General features: G+C 45.6%; 1 protein-coding gene across 1 annotated transcript in view; it reads right to left on the reverse strand.

Annotated features, from left to right (window-relative positions):
* ABCA13 (ATP binding cassette subfamily A member 13) overlaps positions 1 to 16,318 on the reverse strand; it is a 2,251,223-nt gene that overhangs the window by 245,783 nt on the left and 1,989,122 nt on the right. The gene's annotated exons all lie outside the window — the stretch shown is intronic.

Here is a 16,318-nt window from a genome sequence, read left to right on the forward strand (position 1 = left end):
TGCAACAATCTTATGTAATATCCCTGTTGAATCATGTTATTTTACTGTGATTGACTTGAAAAATGCATTTTTCTCAATCCCATTGCATAAAGACTCTCAAGAGCCGACGTCATTTAAGTTCAGACAGACTTGTCTGAAAAGTACTCACCTACCCCAGGGGTACTGTGAATCTCGATTGATTTTTAATAGAGTCCTGCAGATGGACTTATCCACATATTGCAACACAACACTTTTCAAATCAATACTGCTTGACATATTGGTCTTTAGAACCTCAGAGGAAGAGCGCAGACGCGATTCAGTTTCACTGATGATTATTCTTGCAGACAAAGGATATAAAGTAGACAAGGAGAAATTACAGTATTGTCAAAAGGAAGTACTATATATAGGTCAGTTAATTTTGCATGAGGGTAAGAAAGTTACTGGGAAAGAGAGGGCTGAGGCTATTTTGAAAACAGTAAAGCCACTCACGATAGGGCACATGCAGAGATTTTTGGGACTGTGTAACTATGTAAGGGCATGGGTCTTTGATTACAGTTCATACATAAGGCCCTTGTTGCAAGCTCTGAAGAAAGCACAGGCAACTCAGGAGAAAATTGTTTGTACTGAGGAAATGGAGGAAGGGATGGTGAGTTAAAAAAGGTAATTTGCACAGCTCCATTTTTAGGGATTCCCAATTATGCTGAGGAATTCATTTTGTTCTCTCACATGAATGGCATTGTTATGACAGCTGTACTTACGGAGAGAACCACGTTAGGGTACAAGTCCCTTGCATATTATAGTGGGATTCTAGACCCAGTAATGAGGGGTCATTTTCTGCGCAACCAACATTAAGAAGGCTGCAAGCATAGTAATGGGATGTTCCATGACGTTTTTTGTTGAACATGCATTGTTTGCCATTTTGGAAAAACCTAAGGGCACGTTGACTTCTCAAAAGGCTCCGGCCTACGAGGTAGTAATATCATATCTGGCAATTAAAATAGTCTGATGTAAAATAAAGAATCATTCCATATTTGTAGCAGAACCCCTGGCACAGGACGAGCATGCGCGCGATTGCTCGAATTATGAGGACTTCTACGATGAACTCCCGAGAGTGAAGGAAAATGCGTTGGCAGCTGGGGAGATTCTTTTTATTGACGGTTCTTCTAGAATTAATCAGAATGATGGCCAAAGATCTACATGTGCCGCTGTGGTGAAACACATGGCAAATGGCGAGTTTGAAGTACTGATAAGTGCGCGATTACTATCTCACTTTTTGGCAAAGGCTGCAGAATTAGTGGCACTGATTATCGTGCTCGAGAGACACGCAGACCAGGAAGTAACAGTGTACAGTGACTCTGCCTATGTGATTTCAATAGTGCATGCAGGATTAGTACGTTGGAAAAGGAGGGGCAACCTCCGGGCTTCCGGCACTCCAGTTAAGCACGCAGCCTTATTGGACAGGCTTATTAGAGCACTACATCTCCCAGTAGCCGTTGCTCTAGATAAATGTGCAGCGCACACTAAGAGAGCAGACTTTATCAGTCTCCCCTACTCACCGGCTGTGCTGACTTTACTGGCGCTGCTTTGTTGTAGGAGCCAAAGACAGTATCACAGCGGCAAACGCTCCACCCTGCCTTGGCTATAGACACGGGAGAGCCCTGTGTACCTCAGACACACAATGTTGGTTTCTTCAGCTTTAATTCCAGGTCTTATGTTTCTTATTTATGAAGGCTCAAGAAAAAACGTTTTTTTTCTGAAAAGTTCAAGGGCGCTTCCCTCTTCGTAACACCCTCTTGTCTTGCTATCCTTCTCCTCGTATTAAACTGCCATCTTGGAACTGCTGCTTCCTCATGTGCTGTGCCTTGCTCATAGTGTGCTTTTGTTCCCCTCATTGTATCCATGTGGGGCAATTTGATGGAAGTCAGGTGTGTGTAATGATCAGTAATTGCCTGACCATTGTTTTGGGAGATGTCAGGCATACAGCTTGGGTGTTATTCCATTTTCTCTCACAATGAGCTGTACGTGAAAAAGTGTTTGCGTCAGTAAAGTGGGTGCGGAGTCCCTTAGTATCTGACCTGGTAGGATGGGGAAAAGGTGTTAAAGGGAAGGGGATACCGCATCTCACCATCAGGTTTCTCACTCCCACTCCCTGGATCCTCCCGCACTGGTCCACTGCCAGGAACTGGATCCAAAAGCTATGGCTTTGTCCTGGCCACCTGGATGACATCCCTGGGAACTAGCAGGTGAGACACCTTCAGGTTCCTCACAGGACTCTGTAGGTGGTTTTGCCCGCAGTATATAAAAATCAGCAGGTTTTTTTCTGCTCTTATTATTCCTCCCTTTTGAGAGATATCTCTCGGAGTTCTCTTCCAAATTTACCCTTATTTCACAATGTTGAGCGTTGAGGATATTTGTATAGGATGGTTCAACCGTTGATTTCCTAATTTTCTTCTCTTGATGGTGTTGTTTTAATGGTGGTATAGTTAGGGAATCTATCCTATTTACTGAGCAACATTTTGTCAGGTGTCCAATTTCACCACCGGAATAACACTGCTGTTTTAACATAGGGGATGGAGATTGACCAAATGGTATATCTTCCTTTTCTGTCCCTTTCATTATAGTATCTGGACCTGACCCATTATCATTAGGTCTGTCAGGTTTCTATGATCTTTGTAAATCAAAAAGGGGGATCGCTAGGGTAGATATTTCTTGCTCTTCCTGTTTTACTGGGTAGTATTTTGAAGGGAATTCAAATTCTTCCCATGATGGATCTAGCTCGTATTTTATGGTAGATGGAAAAAGGTAGAGTGGTATTTTCCTTTTCCTGTTCCATTATGAACCTAGGTGGGGATGAGACCTTTGCATCAGTGTTAGTGATGGTTTCCTGTCTTTTATCTGCCAAAGAGAGATCAGAAGCCTTTTCCAGTAAAATAGGAACTGGTATCTGGGTGGACCTATTAGGCAAAGGAGGACTCTGACTTTCCTGATCTTCTGACTTCAGGAAACAACAGGGGGTTATCTATGGAGTGGATGGTTTCTCCTCTTCCAGTTCTTCTCGGAGGCAGTCTTGGGGTGAGTTCTCTGAATGAGGGTTCTTAGAAATCTATCTTTTACCTAGTGGGAAACACTTAGGACTTGGGTCCACTAAGGTTTTCGAAGAAGGTGGGAAGCCGAAAAGGCTATTAATTTCCCTGGACGAGGTCTTGACTAGTGCTTTCATATGTTGGAGGATTGGTTGAAATATCCATATCTGATGGTTGGGTGAACTAGTCTAACCTTTTTAAGGTTTTGAGTGGTACTTTCACCTTCCCAAGTCCTGTAGTGTTGTCATTTTTGTGTGCTATTGGGGTAATCAGAGATGTAATCCCTCTCCATGAAAATTGTGACTCCGATTGATCGTAATTAGAGTCAGGGTTTAACTCGGTCTCCAGCTTTGAGTTATACCAACCATTTTCACAATCCCATTTCCCACTGGTTTGGTTCTTTGATTTCTCGCCAGTCCCTTTCTTAGAGCTTTGCTGGAAGAGAGATTTACATAGGGCTCATATACCGAGGATCCCACCGGCTCACCTCTTTTGATCTATATCAATTGATAGGAAAAATGTAGGAGTGCAATTTCTATCTCCCCTTCGGCCTAATCTCTCCCATGTGTATAAGATAAATAGCAGAACTGTTCGGAGCCTCTATCCTGACTTCTAGGGCATTGACCATTTTGTCCTTACTGGAATTTTCTACTCATGGGGAAAGAAAGGTTATATGTGTGTTTTTCTCTACATTTTCCCTTATGGGTAAAATGGCTTGGTAAATCAAGTGAAAGAATCTAATGTCTATTCCATGACCTGGGTGACAAATGGATTCTTGATTTCTCAATGGAGGTTCCGACCCATTGATAGAAAAGAAGGTTATGTTGACCTTTTCTCTGATGTTAAATTTGTGGGACTGGGATGAGTCTTTGTTAATTTCGCTACATCTGGGGTTCCCCAGTTTATATCAGCTGAGCCATATCCCACTCTGGCACCATATGTAATGGATCAAGACTAAGGGGGTCATTCCGAGTTTGGAGGCAGCCACGGTGCTATTAGCACCGTGGCTGCCTCCAAACTCGGGTCTGGGTCCGGGTAGTTGGAATGGGGATTTACCGGGACATTCCGACCTATGCAGACCCGGTAAGTCCCCATTTTGAAAACCATTCCCCATTCCCATTTGAGCCAAGATAGGGCTCAATGGGAATGGGGAAGGAGCTAATAACAGGCCTGCAAATTGCGGGCCCGTTATTAGCTCCATGGTCCCTAAACGGGTCCCACTAAGGGCGGCTGGTAAAACCAGCCAGCCCTAGTGGGACCCACTAAGCGACCTCGGAATGCAGAGGTAGGGGGTTAACAGCACCAGCATCCTTACCGGTGCCGTCAACCCCCTACCGCCATACTCGGAATGACCCCCTAAGCCTTGGCCACACTGGCATGTTTGTATTGGCTAAAGACTTTTATTGAGAAACGTAAAGATGGGGTTGGGGTAATCCGACCTATCCCTATCTCTATGAGGGGTTTCCCGGCCTCATCAAGACTAAGGAACATCTGTGTCAGGATGTTTAGTAAATAAATCGTCCTCCATCCTGTGTCCAAAACCCTAAAATGACCCTTAACCGTTAAAACAAATACAAGGTGAAAAAGGGGATTTCTCTGAGCTATCAATTTATAGCTCATTCTCGAAGTTTCAAACAAAGCTCTATAGTGCAGAAACGGTAAAGAATAATGTCAACCAGGAAAGAGGGGTTCTCAAATCCCCTATGTTTATTCTGGTTTCTCACAATTTGTCTGGCACTTCCGGTAAAGTCAAAAATGTTCCAAATGTTGCACAAGGAGATGACTCTCTCCCTGAATATTCCCTTTTATCCATTGTGTTATCTCACAGCTTAAAAGGGGGTGAAGGGAGAATGATTTCACCCTTGAATCCCTTCAGTTTTACCTGATTGGACGGTAGTCTTGTTCCTCAGAAGAAACAGGGATGTCCTTTGTCTCCCGCTGTTTCCTTCCAATGTCACAGTTCTTTGAGATATTTACTTTCTCTCTCTTTCTTGATCTTGTTCTTCTCTCAAGGGATACAGCTTCCCCTTTTGTCACTAGTCCACAACTTTAGGTTTTTTCAATTATCTTCTTTCCCCTGATTTACTCTCCAGCCAGGGCTTCACTGTTGTGTCACTTCTCTTGTTTCTTTTACCACTCAAAGGGGTAAGGCTCTTCCCTTTCTGCATTTGTATTTTATTAAATGTATAGAGCGCCTTTCGGCAAATGGGTAAGGGGTAAGGCTCTTCCCTTTCTGCATCAACCATTATGGTCTCTTGCTTTAATCCTTCTTCGCTCCCTAGTATACTCTTCTACCAGAGTTTTATAGCTTATCCTAACAAAGGGGTATGAGTCCTCCCTTTGATCAATGTGCCATACTTTCATGGTGAGCTTTTTATCCTCCTTTGCTCACTTCTTCTTCCACCCCTACTTTACTCTCCTGCCATGGTGTCACAATTGTCTGGTTTAGGTGTGAGCCCCAGACTCACTGTTTGCCTGGTTCTCTATCCTGTCAGGACTTCTTTGCTTTCTTTTCACTCTTTCTTGTACCCAAGAAACAACACTTCACCAGTACTGGGTCACTGACCCTTTCTTTGCAAGCTTTGCATCAATTGTACTGTATTTACTTGAGTTTTCAATGATGCTCGGTTCTGTATTAATGTTACTGTCTTCAATTAGGCTTTTCCCAATGTTCGTATCAATTCTATTACTTTCACTTAGGCTTGTCAGTGTTTGTATCTGTATCAATTACATTGGCTTCTCTTAGGCTATTTGCAATGTTTGTCGCATTTCTATAGCCTTCACTTAGCATTTCGCAATGTTCGTGTCTGTATCAATTACATTGTCTTCTCTTAGGCTATTTGCAATGTTTGTCTCATTTCTATAGCCTTCACTTAGCATTTCGCAATGTTCGTGTCTGTATCAATTATATTGGCTTCTCTTGCGCTTTTTGCAATATTTGTCCCAATTCTATTGCCTTCACCTAGGCGTTTCGCAATGTTCGTGTCTGTATTCATTATATGGCCTTACCTGCACAGGGCTCTCTCGTGTTGGGCCCGGCATGCGGCATTCGCCCTGAAGTGCACCGGTAACTCATTGCTCTCCCTGGGCTTACCGGAGTTTCTCTGCAACTTTGGCGTTTGTCACTCTTCTCTGTCGTCTCTGCTTTTTGCCCATTGACCGGAATGCTTTTCGTGAGCCGCTTTTTACACGCTTGGTTTCCATCTGTGTCTGGCAGCTCCAGCTGCCCGTGATAGGGACATGGCAAACTTCTCCCGGCTTGTCTTCGCTGCTCTCCATCTCTGTTAACTTCTGAGCTGCGTTCAGCACTCCGCTCTCCTCCGGTGTCCTAAACAGTGCCCGAACATGTCAGATGCAGTGGCAAACTCCATCTCTCCCTCTGGTCGCTCAGCTGCCTGCATTTTAAACGTCTTACTCAGTAGTTTCCAACATCAGATTGTGGCGCTGCTTTGACGCATGTGATCATCCTCATTACTCCATCCCTCTTCCTTGTCTGAGTACTAGAAAAGGGGAGAGGTGTATACTGTGTTTGGCTAGGAAGGCCTGGAAATTCAGTGTCCACATTACAATAAGCAATACATGAGTGTGGTACAAGTCCTTGGGTGTTACTGGGAGTTACCCCTGAAAGGTTGATTACATTTAATATTCTCTTGCCTCCCTGGAGTTTGTCTTCCCCTGCGTGGTCATCCCGCAGATAACACACGCCAGGCTCAGTGTGAGGTAGCTTCTGCCTTTCCCTGGCCACGTAGGAGAATCTTCCCTCCAGAGAATCAGCGACGATGTTGCTAGATTTGTCAGACTTCTCAAAAAAGATCTGACATTATGGCGAACATATATTCAGATTTCTGGTTTTAATTGGCCTGAAAGGACAACTGGAAATCTCATGACAGTGTATTTCCGGAAGCATATGTGCATATTTTATCTTTATGTTTAATATTATCCATTTCAAATCTTCTAGTCCCATGTGTGTAGTGTCCTGTACTTTTTCATGGGATCAATACAGAGTGCTTCCCTCACAATTAACCCAATAGATTATTCTGTTTACTGAATTCTTAAAACGTGCATGTTTTCCCATATTTTCTCCAAGGACTGAGGCACATTCCTGTCCAAAGTGGCATCATTTAACAGTGCCTCTGACCCATGTCCTCAACATTATGAACATTAACAGTGTTCTGTTTGAAATGCTACTCAGTAGGGCTGTATAGGCATGACTCATGGAGAGACAGGTGCTGCCTAAACTTGCAGATTAGCTCCACACGTGGGGTTCTCGAGTCTCCGATTCTGTTGCCGCTTCCAAGTGTTCTGCTGCTTTATCTACTGTCTCCAAGTCGTCTATTATCAGGATTTCAGTATTTTGCTCTTTCTGAAGCCATTGTTTTTTTTCAAGAGAATTCTTCATAGAAATGTGTATTTTTCTTTTCACGGTTTGGAGTAGAGATAGAGGAAGAGCGCTTCGATTTTCACGAGCCCCTGGGCACATTCTTAGCAGATCCGATTGTGTTCTGCTTTACAAGACTGCCTGCGCTGAGCTCTCTCAGTTTTTAGGCTGTAATCACTAACTTTATTGTTCCTCGTGTTTTTTGCTCTAAACTGATCATCTACTAGTGTATGCTTCGGTTCAGCAGCCTGTAGACTGCCGCTGTTTTATGTGTCTGAGTGTTGTATAATTCTTTCAATGAAGACAGGAGCCTCTGATCTGGTGACGATGTATTTATTTACTTAACCAGTTTCATGCAGTATGCACCCAACACGTGTGCATTAAAGATAAAGGCCAACGGGCCTAAAGTGGCAGAGAGAATGCTGCAGGGATGGTCTAAGTCCAAGCTGTGTCCCGAGCGGGCCCCGTAGCCGGAGAGCTCTGCAGGACGCCCCTTCGCGTCCTCCCGCTCGTCCCGTAGTGCGCGTGAAGCGCGCGGGGGCGGAGCTTGATCGGGCGGCGAGATCTCGCGAGAGCGCAGGCTCTCGCGATGTCTCTACACATCTCCCTTTTTCAAGGCACATCAAATCATTGTAAAACATAGTCATTATATCTCACCGGTCTTCTGTGTTCCCTTCTGGGACGATCAACAGTCCGGGTGAAATTCTCTCGTTGCTCCTGATCGGGATCTTCACCCAATGGTTCCGGTTCAACTTCTGTTTCACCCTTCTCTCTGTCGTCTCCTTCTGGTTCTCTTTCTTCGCCTGCTCCAAAGTCCCTTTCGGTTTCCGCTGGTGGTCTCTCTGGGGTCTTCGCTCTTCCTCGGTTCTTCTGGTATAATGCTACTCTTTCTAGATTCCACGCTCGCCCATCTTCCGTGCGGATGTGGTTTGTCCCTTTGTGAATCACTTTGATGGGTCGGCTAAACCGAGACCCCGTGCTTTGATCCTTCTTTGGTAACTGGATTTTGACCAAGTCTCCCTCTCCGATATCTGACGTCTGCTTGGCTCTTCTTCTTCGATCGCTCCATGATTTCATGCGTGTCTTATCGCTTTCGATTCTCCAGACTACTTCTGCCATGTCCACCACTTCATCCACTCGTATTTTCGACAACCATAGTGGGATCAGCGTGGATGCTGCACTCCTCCCTCTCAACATTTTGAACGGGGATATTTGGGTGATCCCATTGGGTGTGAGTCTGTGGGCTGCTATGGCCTCCTTGGTGGTTTTGAGTGGGTCCATGCCCGAAGCTGTCGCCAATTGGATGGCGCCTTTTATGAACCTGTTGGCCCTTTCGACAAGCCCATTTGCTTGTGGGTGATACAGGGCCGCTTTCTTTTGTTTTATGTGGTTTCTTTTTAAGAACTCCTCCATGTCTTTCGAGACTATTTGCACCCCATTGTCAGTGACTACTTCCTTGGGAAGACCTTCCCTCTGAAAGATGTCTGTCAGTACTTCTATAACAGTTGCCGTGGTTATGTTCGGGACGAACGCGGCCTCCACCCACTTGGATAGGTAGTCAACCAGTACTACACCGTACCGGTGTTCAGGTGCCATTGCTTCCAAAGGTCCTATGAAGTCGATGCCGACCTTTGACCACACCGCTTCTGGAATTTCTGTGGGTATTAGGGGTGCTTGGCGAACCTTGAGTCTCTTGTCGCTGTTGAGGCATTCGTGGCAACGTTCTATCATGGATCGAATTTCCTGGTCCATGGATGGCCACCAGTAGGCTTCTCTCACTCTGCGACGGGTCATGGTGTTTCCCAGGTGGCCCGCGTGTGCTCTACCTAGGATGATTCTTCTCATTCCTGTGGGAGGAATAATCTGGTCTGACTTCATGATTATTCCCTCCGTTTCCGATAGTTCATCCGACACCTTCCAGTAGGGTCTCATGCCCTCGGGTAACGCCTTTTCACTTGGCCAACCTTGCTTGGTCCATTTTCGGATCATGGCCATGGTGGGGTCTTTTCCATCTTCCTCTTCCCAGTGTCTCTCACTTAGTTCCAGGTACTCTGGCGCTCTCACGTCCATAATCGATGCCACTATGCATTCTCCGTGGAGGAAAGTGGTGGCTTTATCCTTACCCTCCGGCAGTCTCGACATGCAGTCGGCTTGTGAATTTTTCCAGCCTAAAATATGCTGGATCTCAAACGTGTACTCTTGTAGCTTGGCTGCAATGCGTGCCAATCTGGGCGTGGATACTTTTGTGCCTCCCGGGCTAAGCATATGGATCAGGGGCTTATGATCAGTTACCAACTTGAATTTGGTGCCCCAGACATATGTCCTGAAATGTTCCACCGCCCATGCGCAGGCCAACATTTCTTTTTCAATAGTTGAATAGTTCTGTTCCGCCTCTGATAATGCCTTCGATGGAAAGGCCACTACATGTTCGGTGTCGCCTTTCATTTGTGTTAGCACTGCTCCCAGTCCATAGGCACTGGCGTCGGTGGTGACAACCGTTTCCCATGCGGGATTAAACGGTTGGAGGCATGGTGCTTCTACGATATGCTGTTTTATCTTCACCATCGCTGTCTTTTGGGGTTCCTGCCACACAAATTCCGAGCCCTTTTTGAGTACTTCTCGAAGGGGTGCCGTGGTTTCGGAAAACTTAGGTATGAACTTCGCATAGTACTCAGCCAGCCCCAGAAATGACCTTACTTCCTCTTTGCTGACTGGTTCCGGTGCTTTAATGATAGCTTGCATGAGATTCTGTTTGGGACTGATCCCTTTTTCTGAAATCTTATATCCTAAGTATTCAACTTCTTTCACTCTGAAGAGACATTTCTCATAGCGTAACCGCACCCCTGCTTCTTGTAGCTTGTTTAAGACCACTCTCAATGTGGCGTCGTGCGTCTGTTCATCCTCCACATACACGAGGATGTCGTCCTGGAAGTACACGTCGTTTTTAACTTTCTTCAGCAAGACGTCCATCATGCGTTGGAACGCCGACGCTGCCGATGACAACCCGAATGGCATTTTGGTGAATTGGTATGTGCCAAAGGGAGTGATGAATGCCGTGAGGGGTTTCGATTCGTCATGTAGCTGTATTTGGTGATATGCGTTCCTCATGTTTAGTTTCGAAAATATCCTGGCTTCTTTCATTAACAGAATGAGTTCATTTATGCTTGGAAGGGGGTAGTTATCGGTGATGACTTCCAAGTTTAGGCTGCATAAGTCTATGCATACCCTGAGTTCCTGTGATTGGGGTTTCTTTATGAGCACGACGGGGCTCAGCCATTCTGATGCTTCGATCTCTTCTATGACACCCTCCATCTTCATCTTTTCCAGCTGACTTCTAAGGGTATCCCTTGCCGTGGCTGGTACTGGCCTCACTCGGTGCTTTACAGGGACAGCATTCCTTTTGAGTATTATCTTGAGAAGAAAACCCCTGATGTGCCCCGGCTCCTCTGAGAAAAGTGTTGGGTAGTCGCTGTTGACCACGTGTCCTCTCGTCACTTTGACTGACAGGACTTGTTCTTCAGTGCTGGGATCCAGTCTGATTTTCAGCTTGTCCTGGTCGTCCCACCCTAGCACTGCTGGGCCTTCATGACTGAAATAGACCCTGGTCGTGGTTTCCCTTCCTTTGAATTCAACTTTGGCTTTGATGTATCCTAGTAGTTCGACTGACGCCCCTCCAAACACCGTGGGTTTGTGCTTCGTTGTGAGCACTTGTACCTTTTCTTTTCCCACCATGTCCTTGTACGTGCCAAGGGGAAGGATCGTTAGATCGGACCCTGAATCTGCCATGACCCTGGTTTCTATTCCATCAATCTTGATCACGCAGTGGGGCTTCTCTCTCCTCGCTCTTGTGCTGTTAACCATGATGACAGTGGGTCTCCCTTCATCTTCGGAGGATGACTCTTTCTCCGGATTGCGATCTGCATTGAGGCTGGAGACTTTCTTGTTCCTCCACCGACACACGATGGAGAAATGGCCAATGCGTTTGCAAATGGAGCACTCCTTGTCTCTGGCTGGGCACTCCCTGTCAAACGCCAGGTGTTTCGTGCTGGTGCACCTGTGACACTTTAGGGGTTCTTTTCTGTTCCCTCTCCCTTCTTTCGTGTCAGCAGCCGGCCTCTCTTTTCTTGCATGGTAACCCACTGCTTGTATTTCTGCCAAACCCTGGGCCCCATTAAGCTCCTTACATCTTCCTGTCGTTTCTTCGACTGCCCTGGCGATCTCAATCGCTTTCTCCAACTGCAGTTCTTTTTCGACAATAAATCTATCTTGGACCTTCCGGCTGTTAGTGTGGACGACCAACATGTCACAAATGAAACTCTCCGCGTTGTTGCCAAAGTTACACAGCGCCGCTAATTCCCTAAGCTTGGTGACGTAATCGTCGACTGGTTCAGATATTTCTTGCTTTCGTGTGTAAAACCGTATTCGGTGGAGCACTGTGTTCTCTTTACTGGCAAACCTTTTTATGATTCTCCTGACAGCCTCCTTGAAAACATCGTCATTGTCGCCAGCCACAGGTATCGGAGTGAGACTCTCGAATATTCTCTGTCCTTCCACTCCCAGGGCATTTAATAGCATGGCCCTGCGCCTCGCCGCTGAAAACCCCGCCCCTCCTAGAGCTTCCACGTATGTCGTGAATAGGGGCTGCCATTGTGGCCATGGAATGGCAGGCCTACCTGGAGTTTGGAGAAATGGCGGCAGTGGCGTTGCTCCTTGCATGTTTTTCCGTGGGTTCTGGTGGTGATCCTCGTCGCCAATTTATGTTGTATAATTCTTTCAATGAAGACAGGAGCCTCTGATCTGGTGACGATGTATTTATTTACTTAACCAGTTTCATGCAGTATGCACCCAACACGTGTGCATTAAAGATAAAGGCCAACGGGCCTAAAGTGGCAGAGAGAATGCTGCAGGGATGGTCTAAGTCCAAGCTGTGTCCCGAGCGGGCCCCGTAGCCCGAGAGCTCTGCAGGACGCCCCTTCGCGTCCTCCCGCTCGTCCCATAGGGCGCGCGAAGCGCGCGGGGGCGGAGCTTGATCGGGTGGCGAGATCTCGTGAGAGCGCAGGCTCTCGCGATGTCTCTACACTGAGGCTGGGATGATGTGCCTCTGCTTTGCTGCTTCTCTGAGTATAACTATTTGCAGTAGTTCCGTTCATCTCGGGAGGATAGCTCAGGGGCAACGTTCTTGCCTTGGAAGCAAGACTACACAGAGCAACACAGGTTCGATCCCCGGGTCTGCGCTTAGAAACCTCTGAGTATTAAGCGCGTTATAATTAACCTATCATGTCATGTCTGATGTTCACAAAAGTTATGTTGTCAATGCAGGAACTATTAATAAAGGTGGTACAGGAAAAGAAAAAAAAACAGTTTAATTTGGGACTGGAAACCACGCACCAGCTACAAAATACTGTAATTGTGCTAAAGTGGTGTGCGTATGCTTGCAGCATCCATATTTCGTTTTTGAGTTGTTTTATCTGTCAGAGTGCGAGAAACAGCTACCCAGAACCAATCACAAGGGATTCACTCAAAAGCACATGACACTACTAGTGGTCAATGTGGTGGACCTGATAAGGATAAACTCTCAAGGGGGAACATGGTGGTTAAGTGCACGTAATACCACTTTATGACATTAAATACAAGAATGGGCACAAAATGGGCCACGAGGATAGCTCAGGGGCAATGCGCTCGCCTTGGAAGCAAGACGATGCAGAGCAACACAGGTTCGATCCCCGGGCCTGCGCTTAGAAACCTCTGGGTATTAAGAACATTATAGATATACAATTACAATATGTGTTATCTTACTTTGGAGTAAGAGGGACAAAGCAAAATTGCAAGTGAGTAACCTTCTAAAAGAGGCATAGGTTAATGTCTTAAGCTTGTAACCCTGGCAGGTTAGGAACCCTGGGGAGATCAAGGGGTACCATGATTCACCAAGTGGGGTTAGAATGTCCAAGTCAATGTTTCCCCTAAAAGGGATGCATTTCTCACATAGGGTTCAACTCTTGCCGTGCAATTAGTAAGCGCTTGTAGCTATGACAAACGCAACTGCGAGCTGTCAAAACATTTGTGAGGGGTTTAAAAAGTCACAGTTCACTAGCCACAGACACAGTCTCTGGTTTGGTGGTTATGATTAAAGTGAAGGAAAACAAAATGCTTTACCAGAGGTGATTCTGCATTAAAGGCAAAGATGACCAGATGCTGCAGTAGGGGGGAACAAATCTGGTAGCTGACGAAATGGTCCAGTAGCCATGTGGTATGTAATGTGGAGCAGCACGGCAGGACAGGTGAGCCTGAGGTTCCTCTGACTCTCAGAGGTATTTGATGAATATTCCTTCAGTTTACAATTTTATTTAACAATATTCATTTGGCTCTACCTGTTATCAGGCCTCAGTCATCCGGAGCTCCTGCCTATTTAAGTCAGGAAGTGCAGAGCAAGCACCTGGGCATCTTCTGGGAGCAATGGGGTCTAAGAGGCTTGTTACCAAGCTAGTCAAGCCAGGTCAATTAGAGGGAGCACTGCCAGAAGAGGGTTAGATCCACAGATCACTGCAGCACGTAGAGGGCAGAGTGTGATCTTGGGCAGATTGCCAGAGCCGATCTTCACACGCTGATCATTATTTATTTTATTTTATTTATGTATTTATAAAGCACCGAAATCCTGCAGGCATTCATTTCATGTTGCTTCTTGGTGCTTCAGGACTCATCTCAGCAGGGGTGAGCTGGGAACCAAAAGATGCCCTGGAAATAATTTTAAAAGTGGCCCAATGTTCCACGGTTTCAGCAAGCGCAACCCTTTTTCTATGTGAAATTTGGAAAATAAAATAGGTCACCACACAAAAGAGGCCAAGGCCTACCGGGAAATCTCCAGAGTTCCCTGTAGGCCAGTCCACCCCTCTCAGCAACTGACAGAAGTTCAGTTGTTAATGTACCTATGTTATAGGAATATTGGACGATGAGTGTGCACTCATACTCCAATACCAAACTTGCATGCTTTCAAACATGTGGCTGCCACCAAATCATTGGAGATCCCCACATTTAAACGTTCTTGGGCTTCTTCCTGGGCGAACACATCAAATGAGGATTCAGCTTGGAATTCCAGGCTTCCAATCACATCCTCGCCTGATCTGATCTCAGCTGTCCCTACGTTTCTGGGCAGAGAGTTTCTAAGACCATATACAGACTTATCTGTCAAGATAAGCTGTAGAACCTCTTTAAGGTAATGCAAGCATGCAAACTAGGGTCTTTGTGCCAGTGAACAGCCCTCTGATCCCTATTTATCATTCACTTGCAAGTGGCTGGGCAACCTGCAATGGGGCACTGCGGCCACCATCCTCTGGGTTTGCTTACACCTCCAGGGAAATGAGGCATACCTTTTGAGTCCACCACCCTGAGGATCTCAAGGTCTCCCAGGGTGCAGAGCATAAGGGGGTAGGGGGGATCCTTATCGATGCCTTGGCTGAGTCACTAATAGGAAGAGTTTAGTGAACCAATTCAGGAGAAGCAAACACATTCGGCCTAGCCACTGTGATGGTCATGTGTCATGTATGATACAGGCAACAGATGTGCATTTCCTTGTCTAGCAGCACATGCTCCAAAAACACAGCCTGGCCATGGATCGGGGCGTACATATTAATCACAACAAGAAGATTACCCCACAACTGCTCTTTTCTGTATTACAAAACTCGCTTTACTATGTTTAATTCGCTCTAGATCACTACAATTGCAAGTCTCTTTTAGTACATTTCAAACCTTTGATCCTCATTTCCCCAAAATGGCGAGAACACACATGCATTTTGCGAGAGTATCTTTGCTCAGCTGCGCTGGTGCAAATGGTACTCTGTGATTGCCCTCGTGCAATTTATGCAGTCAGCAGGCAATTTATTTTATAGATAATAAGTATACCTGTTTTGAATGAAATCACATTTTTAAGTAGTGCTTCATGCCAGACTCCACCCTCTTTTAAGCGCTGTAAACATTATCCAAAGTATTATCGGTCCATTTATAGACCTGCTAATGATGAAATAGTGGGACAGATGGCCATGGTGGGATTCAAACCCGTGTCCGGCAGGTTGAATGCAAACGCATGGATGAGCGTCTAAGGCTGGTTTTCGCTGCGTCGTGAATGAGGTAGCCTCCATGAGGGAAGTGACATCACTGCCGTTGCCTCATGAGTCTCCTGGAGTAGGTGAATGCACAAGCACTCCTTTCAATAGTCTATCGTCGCTTTTCTTTTAATTGGTTCATTTAGACCCCACGCAGTTCCCAGGGCTTTGCGAAGAGAGGTAATGAAAGAGGTTTAATAATCCGTAATCAGAGTGTAATTGCTACCTTTGTTACAATAAAACATTGGCTCTTACATCTGCGAGGCCGCATCTCTCCTTTAAGCAAGTCTCGCTGCGCCTGCGCGTTTTAGGCCAGCGTTACATAAAAACAAGGTCTCTGCTAGCTTTTTATAGGTGCGCACACCTTCATGGCTTGTATAATTAGCGTTCTATGTATAGCTTCATAACTTTTGAAATAGAAACCTTAATACAAAAAAAAAAAACATGTTGACTCTAAAAAACTGAAAATATATGTTCCAAGGTTTGCCTGTCATGATTATTTTTTAAAATGTATAGCTTCATAACCTTTTGAAATCCAAACCTTAATAAAAAAAACCTGTTGTCTCTAAGAAATCGAGGACGATATGTTCTAGGGTGCAGCCAAGAAATAAGGCATAGCAGCTGAACGCAATAATAAAACACCAGCCACAGCACGTAATCAGATCAGCCAAGTGCACATACGCTGTTACAGGAAACATATACTGTGTCTTTTTAACAATAAACTTCTTGTTGCTACAAATTAGTTATAGACGAGCTGTGTAGCCTGTATCTTATTTATAAAC

The sequence above is a fragment of the Ambystoma mexicanum genome, chromosome 5p, assembly GCF_040938575.1.
Source record: "Ambystoma mexicanum isolate Mex_15411 chromosome 5p, UKY_AmexF1_1, whole genome shotgun sequence".
Taxonomy (NCBI): domain Eukaryota; kingdom Metazoa; phylum Chordata; class Amphibia; order Caudata; family Ambystomatidae; genus Ambystoma; species Ambystoma mexicanum.